This window comes from Scyliorhinus torazame, chromosome 8 (assembly GCF_047496885.1).
Source record: "Scyliorhinus torazame isolate Kashiwa2021f chromosome 8, sScyTor2.1, whole genome shotgun sequence".
Lineage (NCBI taxonomy): Eukaryota > Metazoa > Chordata > Chondrichthyes > Carcharhiniformes > Scyliorhinidae > Scyliorhinus > Scyliorhinus torazame.
This window is the reverse complement of record NC_092714.1, coordinates 259,424,990-259,438,816: the sequence shown is the minus strand read 5'-3', so window position 1 is coordinate 259,438,816 and position 13,827 is coordinate 259,424,990. Positions and strand designations below refer to the sequence as shown.

The 13,827-nt window shown below is 46.0% G+C and overlaps 1 protein-coding gene across 4 annotated transcripts in view; it reads left to right on the top strand.

The window, feature by feature from the left end:
- The window catches only part of LOC140428571 (rho GTPase-activating protein 39-like), a 302,434-nt gene that overhangs the window by 174,012 nt on the left and 114,595 nt on the right, over positions 1-13,827 (top strand). The gene's annotated exons all lie outside the window — the stretch shown is intronic.

Below are 13,827 nucleotides of genomic sequence, written 5' to 3'. Positions count from 1 at the left end.
GGAGGTGATGGGTGAATGGGATGTAAGTTAGGAAATGGGGTGCAACGGTTTGACTCGGGTGGAAGACCAATTAAAAAAAAAAAAGAATAATAATTCCAATTAAGGGACAATTTAGCGTGGCCAATCCACCTAACCAGCACATCTTTGAGTTATGGGGTTGAGACCCATACAGACACTGGGAGAATGTTCAAACTCCACACGGACAGTGACCCAGGGCCGGGGTCGAACCCAGGTCCTCGGTGCAGTGAGGCAGCAGTGCTAACAGTTGCGCCACCGTGCCGCCCGGAAGATCAATTTTGAAGAGATTGTGCCCCTTTATCTTGGCTGCAGCATTTACTCGACCATTGGAGATCGCTAGGGATGCGTGGAATCAGGTGGACAAGCGTGGCAGTTTCAGTCTTTATTCAGGCTGCCTGAGAGTTGACATTCTAGCGGAACATAAGACAATAAACACGGGCAGAAAATTAAGTCCTGAACACCACTTCGGAACGGTTGGTTTGGGTTTTTGGGTCAGGTTATTGAGACAAAACCCTGGGTCTGTTTGGTCAATATTTGGATGTTGTGATGCGAATGCCGCCTGTGGGATATTTCTGGGCTAGGCCAATGACCGTCCTGATGTTGAAAGTGCTGTTTTTTGAACATTCTCTGAAATATGGCAGACTGTTAAATTGTCAATTTACTTTTAAATCACATTTAATTTTTTTGAACAGAAGAAATCAATGCAGTAAATACATGTCAAGATGTAATTAATGGACTTGGTTAACGGATGCATCAATTTACTTTTATTAAATGTAGTTCAAAGCTGAATTGAAATTTGAGCTTAATGTTCTGCTCCCAATTTAGTCTGATACTGGTGTTTTAAAATATACAGGTGAAACTCTGCTGTTTATTTTCTGCCGTTAATGACCCAGAAACAAACTCACAGTCTTGCAAATTGCACATTTAAAGGCTTCACATTAAATTTAATTGTGTTTAGGAGCAATCTGTTGGAATTTGACTGGATATTCCTCCCACCTCCACTGATGCACAATTAGAGGTGTCTCCCATCGACAAGATGCACTGCAGCAACTCAACAACGCTCCATCATCACCGCCTTTCAAACGTGTGACCTCCACCACTTAGAAGAACAAGGGCAGCAGACACAGAGAAACACCATTAGCTGCTACTTCCCCATCAAGCGACACATCATTCTGACTTGGAACTGTATCGCTGTTCCTTCACCCTCATTCGGTCAATAACCCCCTTTCTAACAGCACCATGGATGCACCTATACTGTGGAACTACCATGGTTCAAGAAGGCAGTTCACCGCACCCTGCTTGAGGGCAATTAGGGCTAGGCAATAAATGCTGACCCAACCAATGACACCCACATCTTGTAAAAGAATTTTAAAAATATTATCTCTGCTGAACATCATTCAGCAAAATATCAAGCAACAGCATTGTCCAAGAGTTATTTTGTCCCCAGCTTTAGTTATTAAACTCTCATATCTCTGCTTCATTTCCCTCTACATTGAGCATTTGTCCATATCGAGTTGGTGACCAAGATTAAACCACCCTCACCCAGACCTCTGTTAATATTGCTACCAGGCCCCAAATCATTTTCACAAGTTTCAGCCTGTGAACTCTGTCACCATCCTCTTTCACTGCTTGGACCAAAGTCACTGGACTTTTTTTTAAAAAAAAACTTTTCATGGGATTTGAGCATCTCTGGCAAGGCCAATATTTGTTGCCCATCATTTATTGCTCTTGAGAAGTTGATGGCGAACTGTCTCCTTGAACTGCTGCAGCTCCACAGTGCAGAGACTGGGTCAAGACCTCCTTCCCTAACCACACAATGACAGTGAATAAAGAGCGATACAGTTCCAAGTCAGTGGTTTAGAGGGGAACTTGCAGAGGTCGTGGATTTGGAAGGTGCTGTTTAATGAATCTTGGTGAGCTGCTGCAGTGCATCTTTTGATGGTTGGCACTGCTGCCTCTGTGTACCGGTGGTGGATGGAATAAATGTTCAAACTGGTGGATGGGTTGAGGATCAAATGCGCTCTTTTGTCCTGGGCGATGTCAAGTTCTCGTTAAGTGTTGCTGGAGCTGCACTCACCCAGAAAAATAGGTGAGTTCCCAACCTCTGACCTCTTATAGCCACAGTATTTGTGTGGTTGGTCCAGTTACGTGTTTTTTTGCCAGGATGTTGATGGTGGGGGAGTTCGGTAATTCCGTTGAATGAAGCGCCCTGCGCCGAGGTCCCAGGTTCGATCCCGGCTCTGGGTCACTGTCCGTGTGGAGTTTGTACATTCCCCCTGTGTTTCCGTGGGTTTCGCCCCATAACCCAAAGATGTGCAGGCTAGGTGGATTGGCCATGCTAAATTGCCCCTTAATTGGAAAAAATGATTGGCTACTCTAAATTTAAAAGAAAAAAAAAAGACTCCAACCAGAGGAGACTTCACCCTGATTCCCACTGAATTTAAATTTTACTCGGAATCTTTTTAAAAATTATTTAGAGTAATTATTTAGTGTACCCAATTCGTTTTTTCCAATTAAGGGGCAATTTAGAGTGGCCTATCCACCTACCCTGCACATCTTTGGGTTGTGGGAGTGAAACCCACACAAACATGGGGAGAATGAGCAAACTCCACACTCTCAGTGACCCAGGGCCGGGATCGAACCTGGGACCTCGGTGCCGTGAGGCAGCAGGGCTAACCCACTACGCCATCGTGCTGCCCTTTTACTTGAGATCTTTGATGCCACACTGTCAGTTGCTGCCTGGATGTCGAGAGCAGTCATTCCCACCTCCCCTTACTCCAATTCTTTTGTCTATGTTTGGGCCATGGCCGCATTGAAGCCTGGAGCTGAGTGACCCCGGGTAACCCAAACCAAGCATCAGTGAGCTAGTTATTGTGGCCTACATGTTGATAACACTGTTGACATCTTCCATCATGCAAGGAGGTGATTTTCTTCTCTTCCTCTCTGCTCACTCTCGCATCATTTCCCCTGTCTTGCTCAACCTTATTTTGTTCACGTGTGAGATATTTTTGGATATGGGTGACTCTGGCTCAACCACATTTACTGGCCCCTGGTTGCCCTGAGTAGGTGTGGTTGGGCCTTCCTCTTGAACCACTACCGCCTGTGTGGTGGCGTTGCTTCTACAACTGTGCCAGGTTGTGTGTTTGTGTTTTCTCCACCTCCCCTTCTTTTTCTCCTCTTTCTTCACCAGCACCCCACCCCAAATCCGCTAGCTGCAGTATCTACCTACATGTGGAAAATTGTGCTCTGCTGTTAAACATTTTCACCATTACAAATATTTTATTAGGAATTAAATTCATTTTGCTGTTGTATTGTGTGTTAATAGTATGTGTTGAAAATTAAATGAAAATCGCTTATTGTCACAAGTAGACTTCAAATGAAGTTACTGTGAAAAGCCCCTAGTCGCCACATTCCGGCGCCTGTTCGGGGAGGCTGTTACGGGAATTGAATCGTGCTGCTGGCCTGCGTTGGTCTGCTTTCAAAGCCAGCGATTTAGCCCTGTGCTAAACAGCCCCTTATTGACCAAGAAGAACTGTACAAGGGGAACATTTCCTCCTTAGTCTGGTTAAAAGTTTGGGATGTGACCAGTGGGGAATCTTGGTGATAGAATTGGGCTAATTGTAAAATGAAAACTTAACAGCTGTGCCGGCATGGATAAATTTACCATGTGGCATGACACTGACCTACTCGACTTAGCAAGGTCACATGTTTGAACTCGTGTCTGTGTGGATAATTAATCGTAACTGAAGTAGCTGTTGGAGCGTAACAATTTGCCTCAAAGACCTTGGGATAAGGATGGGAATCATAAGTCCTGGGTTCTGTTTCTGATTCCTATCCAATGCCTGTGAAAATCTCTTCCCTCTGGAAGTGCAAAGGTCTGGATATCAGATGGGGAGAAGATGGTGTTCACTTAGAATCCTGTTTGAGCTCGAGAATGGCCATCTGGATGAAGTGCTGGATGGAGCCAGTAATAACAATTTGTACAGCACCTTTGATGTAACAAAATGTCCCACCAGGTGCAGAAAAGAATGAAACAATTGAGAAAAAGGACAATTTTGTGAATGGAAACATTGTGAATTGGAAACTAAGTATGGAAGCATAATGATGGATGAAAAACTTTGTGTAGCTTGGTGTCAATGTTTGTGAAGACTCCTGTGAAGCACCGTGGGGCATTTTACTGTGTAAATAGAGCATATAATTTACAGTGCAGAAGGAGGACATTCGGCCCATCGAGTCTGTACCGGCCCTTGGAATGAGCACCCTAACTAGGTCCACCTCCACCCTATCCCCTAACCCAGAAACCCCACCCAACCTTTTTTGGGACACTAAGGGCAATTTATCATGGCCAATCCATCTAACCTGCACATTTTTGGACTGTGGGAGGAAACCAGAGCGTCCGGAGGAAACCCACACAGACACGCACAGAAAGTGCAAACTCCACACACTCACCCGAGACTGGAATTGAACCCAGGTCCCTGGAGCCGTGAGGCAGCAGTGCTAACCACTGTGCCACCCCAAAATTGCCATTTGTTGCTGGCAAGGTTTAGAAAGTGAAATTTAGCAACGTTGCACAGATAAAAGTATCACATGTTTCAAATGTGGCTAAAAGCAAGTGGGCAGCACGGTAGCACAAGTGATTAGCACTGTGGCTTCACAGCGCCAGGGTCCCAGGTTCGATTCCCTGCTAGGTCACTGTCTGTGCGGTGTCTGCACGTTCTCTCAGTGTCTGCGTGGGTTTCGTCCGGGTGCTCCGGTTTCCTCCCACAGTCCAAAGACGTGCAGGTTAGGTGGATTGGCCACGATAAGTTGCCCTCAGTGACCAAAATAGGTTAGGAAGGGTTATCGGGTTACGGGGACAGGGTGACAGTGAGGGCTTAAGTGGGCCAAATGGCCTCCTTCTCTGCACTGTATGTTCTATGATAGAGGACTTGGAAGGAATTTGGTACATCTTTACTTCACCAAAGGGAATATCTTTGTTTTTTTAATAAACTGTTATCCATTTACGTTTAATGTTTCTCCAAGTAGAGTTTTTAAAAAAATTTAGAGTACCCAATTATATATATTTCCAATTAAGGGGCAATTTAGCGTGGCCAATCCACTAACCTGCACATCTTTGGGTTGTGGGGGTGAAACCCATGCAGACATGGGGATAATGTGCAAACTCCACACGGACAGTGACCCAGGGCCGGGAGTCGAACCCGGGTCCTCGAGCGCCGCAGTTCCGGTGCTATCCACTGCGCCACATGACGCCATTTCTCCACATATAGTTACACTGTTCTTGTAGCCCAAGACATTCACCGGGACCCTGCAGTTTGCATCATGAGCATCCTGCAGCCTCTGCTCCAATGATGGTCAGATTTCATCAACTAAACTCATGCACTGCTGATCTCACTTAAAAATGAGGAGTTTCCTCTTCCTCCCCTTTCCCAGAGCTGAAAGAAATGCAAAACATTGCTCCTCTTTGGAATCTGGGAGCAGTTGATCTCTGATAATGAAGTCATGTTGATCTAACAAGCTGCTGTCAGATCAGTGAACTCATTGACAGCCACAATCCAGTTCTACTTGGTCAAGGTGCTTTGTGTAGGTCATAAGAATTCCAGGATATCTCAAATGATGTGACACCGGGGACTGATCTCTTCACTGCACACTTGAGGATTGGAAGAAATTGCTTATGACGGGCGGAAAGAGAGTTTGCCAATAACCACTTCAGAACTGTTTATGTGACAAATAAGGTTTCTTTAAATATAAATAATGTTTGTTATGGTTTACAGTGGCGACCACGAGAGAACAAAGACCAAAATTGTCCTGCTCCAGAATACAGCACCATATTATTTGAAAACCAGAGTGGCAGATTGAGTGCGATAGTTTCTTTGAGAGCAAATGTTTCACGAGAGCATTATCTGTGCCGTCTCTTCCTCCTCTGCTCCTTGCACTGCCCCGAGAAAATTGACACCAAGTTGGCTACTCCGCCCGCGTAACTTGATATTTTCTTGTGTACCGTTATTGATGAGAGAGCTGCTCCTGAACCCCTGAAGGTGAAGTTGAGTTCTTTTAAGTATTTGCATTCGGCAACTGATGGGAATGCAGAATGTTGGGGGCTGGATTTTGGGGAGCCCACTGGAATGGGTAAGATAGTGGACGGGCTCGGAGAATCCTGTGATTGGTCATGCTTTAGAACCCTGGAGGGAAGATAGTTCAAGACTATGTCAGCGGTAAGGGCAGCATGATAGCACAGTGGTTAGCACGGTTGCTTCACAGCTCCAGGGACCTGGGTTCGATTCCCGGCTTGGGTCGGTGTCTGTGTGGAGTCTGCACGTTCTCCCCGTGTCTGCGTGGGTTTCCTCCGGATGCTCCGGTTTCCTCCCACAATTCCCGAAATACGTGCTGTTGGGTGAATTGGACATTCTGAATTCTCCCTCAGTGTGTCCGAACAAGCGCAGGAGTGTGGCGACTTGGGGATTTTCACAGTAACTTCATTGCAGTGTTAATGTAAGCCTACTTGTGACACTAATAAAGATTATTATCATTACAAGCATGTGGCATACGTGCCTCTTATTGATGGGAACCTCATAAAATTTTCAAAATCAACCACTTGCATGCAATCTAAATGTAATTCATCAGGATTTGAAGCGGCCTTATCAATGAGTTTCCTGTGCCTTCGATAACCTGCCTATCGCACAATTCTTTATATGGTTTACCTGATCCACTGTGAGAGCCCTTTTGACTTGCAGGTGACTGAGTCATAGGGAGCTGCTTTGCCTCTCTGGCCAAACTTAATAATCTGACACTGGGCAGAGTCCGAGGTTGGAAATATCTGAGCTGAGTGTGCTGGTTCCAAAATTTAAAGTGGCAGCAGATAGCCTAGGATCAAAGGGGCCTCTCATGCAACTGGCATTACATATCTGAGTCACTAAATGGAGGGCACTTCAGAGACTGCCTATAAGGAGAGGAAGTGGGTGTTGCACAGTCGGAATCATTCACCATGTACTCCTTCATCCTCGAGTGCTGGCGGAGATCAATGCCATACAGGAACCAGCGCAGGCAGCCCAGCAGCAGCAACAACAGAAGGGAGCACAATATCAGAAGTGCAGGCAGCAACGCTTAGGCAGACACAGGCCCCCGGCATCTGCTGAGATTTTAGTTTACAGGACCTGGATGATATACCTACAAAGGTCAGAGTCTGTGCATGGAAGAGACTAAGCCTCTCTAGGGAGTCCATCACAGAAATATGTGCCCTAATCCCGGAAGATTTGTGCCCATGAGGATATGGTGGGCACCCTCCCTATGCCAGTGGCATTGAAGGCTCATAAATTCTATGCAGCCAGTTACTTGCAGGGGTCTACCAGAGGCGTCTGTGACATCTCCAAAGCAGCAGCTCGTCAGGGAGGTGGCAAACGTACTCTACAGGAGGGCTGGAGAATTCATGAGATTGCAGATGGATGAGGGTAGCTAGGCCGGATGCCAATGGTATTCACAGCCGTATCAGCTTTCTGAGTGTTCCGGTGTAATAAGCTGCACCCATGTTGCCTTCAGGACACCATCCAAGCAGTTGCCACGCTCATTAACAAGTGATTCTAATCCTTCATTGTGTAGTCAACCTGTGACTGCAAGAAGTGAATCCTGCAGGTGTACCCTCGCTATTCCAGCAGCAGCTGGAATGAGTATGTGCTTTGCCACTCGCAGGTCCTGCTCTTGTTTCTGGAAAGACCACAAATCAGGGTACAATTCCTTGTTGAAAAGGGCTACCCTCTTCGCACATGATGACACCTGTGAGGCTGAAGAGCAGTTTCAGTGCCAGTCACGGCAAAACAAGAAACTTAACAGAGCAAGCAAATTGGCCTGCTGAAAATGCCTTTCCACTGCCTTGATCATACTAGGGGTGTTGTCCAGTATGGCCTATTGGAAGTAAAACAGGTCGTCATTGTGTCCTGTGCGCATCACCATGCAGAGGGGTGACAGCATCAGCCTGAAGGGATAAGAGAAGGCAAAAGTCTCATCTGATAAGAATGGGGATGGAGAGGGTGTCATGGGAGAGGATCTACATCAGTGGCCTGCTGCCGCTAAGTGTGTCGTAGAAGATAATGCATGGGAAGCAAGGGACTACCTCATACTGACACACATCCAAACACCTGCTCACCGTTAATGCAACTGATCAACAGCCATACCAATGTTCTTAGATGCTACAAAATGGTCTTCCTCTGTCATCACACATGCCCACGAGCAACAGCCAGTGCTCTTTCAACATCTGATATTAAATGTCATACATCTGTTCGGGGCAGCACGGTAGCATTGTGGAAAGCACAATTGCTTCACAGCTCCAGGGTCCCAGGTTCGATTCCGGCTTGGGTCACTGTCTGTGCGGAGTCTGCACATCCTCCCTGTGTGTGCGTGGGTTTCCTCCGGGTGCTCCGGTTTCCTCCCACAGTCCAAAGATGTGCAGGTTAGGTGGATTGGCCATGATAAACTGCCCTTAATGTCCAAAATTGCCCATAGTGTTGGGTGGGGTTACTGGGTTATGGGGATAGGGTGGAGGTGTTGACCTTGGGTAGGGTGCTCTTTCCAAGAGCCGGTGCAGACTCGATGGGCTGAATGGCCTCCTTCTGCACTGTAAATTCTATGATAATCTCTGAAGGGCAAAGATCATGAGGCCCTCATGAAAAAACACATGCCAAATAAGCAGTTTTTTTTAGTGTGACGCTAACCCTTTAACTTGAGGGGAGGCAGTGACAGAGTGGTATTTTTTTAAAAAGTTTAGCGTACCCAATTCATTGTTTCCAATTAAGGGGCAATTTAGCGTGACCAATCCACCTAGCCTGCGCATTTTCTTTGGGTTGTGGGGGCGAAACCCACGCAAACACTGGGAGAATGCGCAAACTTCAGATGGACAGTGACCCAGAGCCGGGATCGAACCTGGGACCTCGGCGCCGTGAGGCAACAGGGCTAACCCACTGCGCCATCGTGCTGCCCCATGAAATGAAATGAAAATCGCTTATTGTCACAAGTAGGCTTCAAATGTAGTTACTGTGAAAAGCCCCTAGTCGCCACATTCTGGCGCCTGTTCGGGGAGGCTGGTACGGGAATTGAACCAAGCTGCTGGCCTGCCTTGGTCTGCTTTCAAAGCCAGCGATTTAGCCCTGTGCTAAACCAGTGGTATTGTCACTGGGCTAGTTACCCAGAGGCCCAGGGTAATGCTCTCGGGACCTGGGTCCAAATCCCACCATGACACATGGTGAAATTTGAATTTAATAAAAATCTGGTATTTAATGATTAAACCATTATTGATTGTCATAAAAACCCTAATAAATTGTCACTAATGTCGTCAGATCCACAGGAATGTGGATGCCTTAACTGTTCTCTGAAATAGCCTACCAAGCCACTTCATTCAAGGGTAGTTCGGGATGGGCCATAAATGTTGGCCTTACCAGCAAAGCCCACATCCTGTAATTGAATAAAAAAATGTATAAACACCCTGTCCTACTTTATTGGGTGGAAGTCAACTTTTTCACTTTTGCATCCCCAAATATGTAGGTGTGGTAGGAGCAGGCTTCTACCCTGCTCCATGGCTTTTGATGACCAAGATTGGTGTCTCCTGGCAGCTGTAGACCTGAATGAGACGAGGCCTATATATCAGTGCAAAAGAGTCCTCTGGGCCACTGCTGCTAGAGGTGTATGGATCACTGGCATAGGGGCCAGGGAGCTCCTGACAACCGTGAAGTGCCTTGAGAAAACGCCTCAAGTGTGTCAGGCTGCATCTCCGTTGGTACAGAGGACTGCACTGGTGCAGGAGAACTTTATATTCCCCGGCCCATCTCTCCTTGGTCTTGACCCTCCCTACCTCTGAAACTTCCTCCAACCCTCTGGAATCGCTGCCCTCAAGTTGTTAAGTACCTTTTAATTTATAATTCATTCTGGTTGGTTGCGCAAAGGTTATCGTAAATTTATTATCCTCAAAAAATATTGTAGCCCTTAACCAACAGAGTATTGGGCAGAATACACTTCAACCATTCAGTATGGACTTGCACACCAATCTAAACTATATCAAGGAAAATGCTTAATATTCTTTCATTGTTGTCTGGCAATTCTATTCCTCCAGACCTACAGTGTAATATAGGGGAAGGATTTGGCAGTGATAGAACTTGCGTTGAACCATAAACTCATAGCCCCATTGTGTAACTGGGTGGTGGTCTTGTTCGTGCAGCCGTATGAAAATTACTTGTGTAGTGGAACAGATTTCCTGTTCAGGGGCGAATGCTGGTGGCAGCATTTGTAGTATTCCTGTGGCGAAGCTACTAGTTAAGATATATGTGACCCATTAGTCGTGCTGTTCCTCCTGCAAATCCCATTGCAGGCATAAATAGTGGAGAACCAGTCATGAAACTTTAATGATGGGAGTTTTATAGATTGATTTCCTTTGTCTCTGCCCAAGTGTCCTCTCTGTTAATAGAATTATATTGTGCTGGGTGGTCTGTTAGCGAAGTGGTCAGTTTTGTTATGTTGTGCTTTGTGCTGTCCATTCATCCTGCCCTGTCCTAAGCATAGCCGCCAGGTGCAGCTGAACTTTATTCTGGTTCCTCTTTCATCTTTTGTCAACGATCATCTGGAAAGTTTGCAAAATAACCCCAGTCATGACCTTGCTGTGTGGCTTTCAAGAATACTCCTGGTCTTTGGAACCCCCCTCCATGAGCTGTTTAGTGCTTGCCAGTTAAAATGGGGTCTCCCTTCATATTACAAAGAGTAGTTTATCTTTCCAATGCATCTTTTCTCATGCGCTCAACAATCCTTTTTTTTGCTTTTTTCATAAATTTAGAGTACCCAATTTATTTTTTCCAATTAAGGGGCAATTTAGCGTGGCCAGTCCACCTACCCTGCACATCTTTGGGTTGTGGGGGCGAAATCCACGCAAACACGGAGAGAATGTGCAAACTCCACACGGACAGTGACCCAGAGCCGGGATCAAACCTGTGACCTCGGCGCTGTGAGGCAGCAATGCTAACCGCTGCGCCACTGTGCGAGTAACAATCCTAATGCAAATTTACTGGATAAAATATATTTTTGAATGCAATGGACGAATCAATTTTAACATTTTTTGACCTTTTGATACATGGAGAAGTTGCAGATTATTGCACAGCATTTTAACAGGATAAAAACATGAGGCTATTCAGCCTATTGAACATGCTCCAGCATCCAGAATGATTGAGACTGATCAACCATCTCAACTGCACTTTCCACATATCCCTTAATCCATTAGCATGCAAAAATCTATTGATCTGTCGTGAATATATCCAACGACTGAGCATCCATCACCCTTTGCGATAGAGAATTGAAAGATGCACAACCTTCTGAGTGAAGAAATTTCCCCTCATCTCAGTACTAAATGGAAATTATCTGGAAATTATAACCCCTAGTTCTTGACTGTTCAGCCAGGAGAAACATTCTCTCAGCATCCAGCCTGTCAAGTCCCTTGAGAATTGTGCGTGTTTCAATGAGATCACCTTGCATTCTTCAAATTTGAGGGAATATAGGCCTCGTCTACTCAATCTTGCCTCATGGGACCATCCCCTTATTTCTGGAATCAGCCTGGTGAACCTTTGGTGCACTCCCTCCCTTCAAGATTAGTCTATCCTTCCTTGGCCAACTGCATAGCCGTCTCTGTGATAATGCTTTGATTTATCAACAGACTGGGGCCAATTGCAATAGTTTCCTATTTTAAAATTCGAATGTATTTTTAAAACTCTCTTGGTACATGTGCTTGGACACCTGCTGTGTATGATATTTACTCAACAGGTGGATATGATGTGACCCACCCACAGCTGTGTTTTTCCGGTTATTGTACTTGCGTGCAGAAATGCCATTGGGAATAAAGTATCTTATTCCCCTTACGAATAACGTCACCAAGGAGCTTCAAAGTGTTTGTGCCATAGAAAAAGCACAACTATCCATTCAAATCACTTTCATGATCAAAAACCTATTGTTGGTTAATGCTTACCCGCATTCACAGTAATAGATTATAAATAAATCATACAGGTGTTATGGGGATTCTTTAGTATATTTCTCTCAACATATTTTGGAAAAAGCAAATGATAGCCGGCGCTTTTTGTCACTGGTTCATGCATTTGATTCACCTTGAATAGTTCTCACTGGTGGTTCCATCCTTGTATTTCACTCTCGTGTGTGCAAATCACCTTTTCTGGGCAGACCACGTTTTCAGAGAGCAACTCTGCAGTCGTGCTGCTGAATATTTCCCCCTCCGTGTAAGTGGATTGAATGTTGATGTTTCACATTGCTACTATGGCACTGCACTGAAATGTTTCATAGAATTTACAGTGCAGAAGGAGGCCATTCGGCCCATCGAGTCTGCACCGGCTCTTGGAAAGAGCAACCTACCCAAGGTCCACACCTCCACCCTATCCCCATAACCCAGCAACCCCACCCAACACTATGGGCAATTTTGGACACTAAGGGCAATTTAGCATAGCCAATCCACCTAACCTGCACATCTTTGGACTGTGGGAGGAAACCGGAGCACCCGGAGGAAACCCACGCACACACGGGGAGGATGTGCAGACTCCGCACAGACAGTGACCCAAGCCGGAATTGAACCTGGGACCCTGGAGCTGTGAAGCAATTGTGCTATCCGCAATGCTACCGTCTGCCCACGGTAGTGGTGATGCTGCAGTCAATTTGTCCTAGTGCTTGTGAAAATGTCCAATCTCTCCTACAAGAGTCAAAGTTTGCCTCAAACCCAAAAGGTCAAGTCTTGCATTTATCCACCGTCTTTCGTGACCTCGGAAAGTCCCAAAGTACTTTTTCGACCAATTAAATAACTTTCGGGAGGAGTGTGGTTACTGTTGGAATAGCAGGTAATCAATTTGCGGACAGCAAGGTTACCCGATGTGGGTACGCTTTCCGGTCCCGCCTGCCGTGGGAATCGTAACGGGCGGGATGGAAAATTTGACAGACCATTGAAAGGGTCCGTTGACTTTGGGTGGGATTTTCCGGTCTCTGGGAAGTGCTTTACAGTCAAATGAAGTACACTTTGAAGTGTAGTTACTGTCGGAAAGTAGGAGATGCGGCAGCCAATTTGCACACTGCAAAATCCCATACAGCAGTGTTATGATGCCCAGATCATCTGACTTTTAGAATCATTGAATCATAGAATCCCTACAGTGCCGAAGGAGGCATTCGGCCCATCGAGTCTGCACCGACTCTCCAATAGAACATCTTACCTAGGCCCCACCCTATCCCTGTAATCCCACCTCACTTGGCCAATCCACCTAACCTGCAAATCTTTGGACTGTGGGAGAAAATCTGAGCATCCGGAGTAAACCCACACAGATACTGGGAGAACTTGCAGACTCCACACAGGTCATCACCCAAGGTTGGAATCTAACCAGGGTCCCTGGCGCTATGACTGTGCTAACCACTGTGCCGCCCAAGGTTATGATGGTAGAGGGATAAATATTGGCCAGGACGTTGGGAATGACTCCTGCACTATAGTGTAATGGGACATTTTACATCCACTTGAGCGATAGGCCCTTGGTTTAAAGCTTCACCAGAAGATGGTACTTTATACAGTCCAAAACTCCCTCAGTACTGCACTGGAGTATTGACCTGGATTTTGTGCCCAGTCTCTGGAGTGGGTCTTGTATCTTCTTGACTCGAGAGGCAAGAGTGCTACCCATTGAGCATGGCTCACTACCAATGTCAGCAAAAAATCAGACTTGTGTGGCTTGTGCCGGCCATCAATGTAGCCAGCTCAAAGGTCTGTCTACGTTTCCACAGATCTAATTATACTAACTCCAGTGGTCG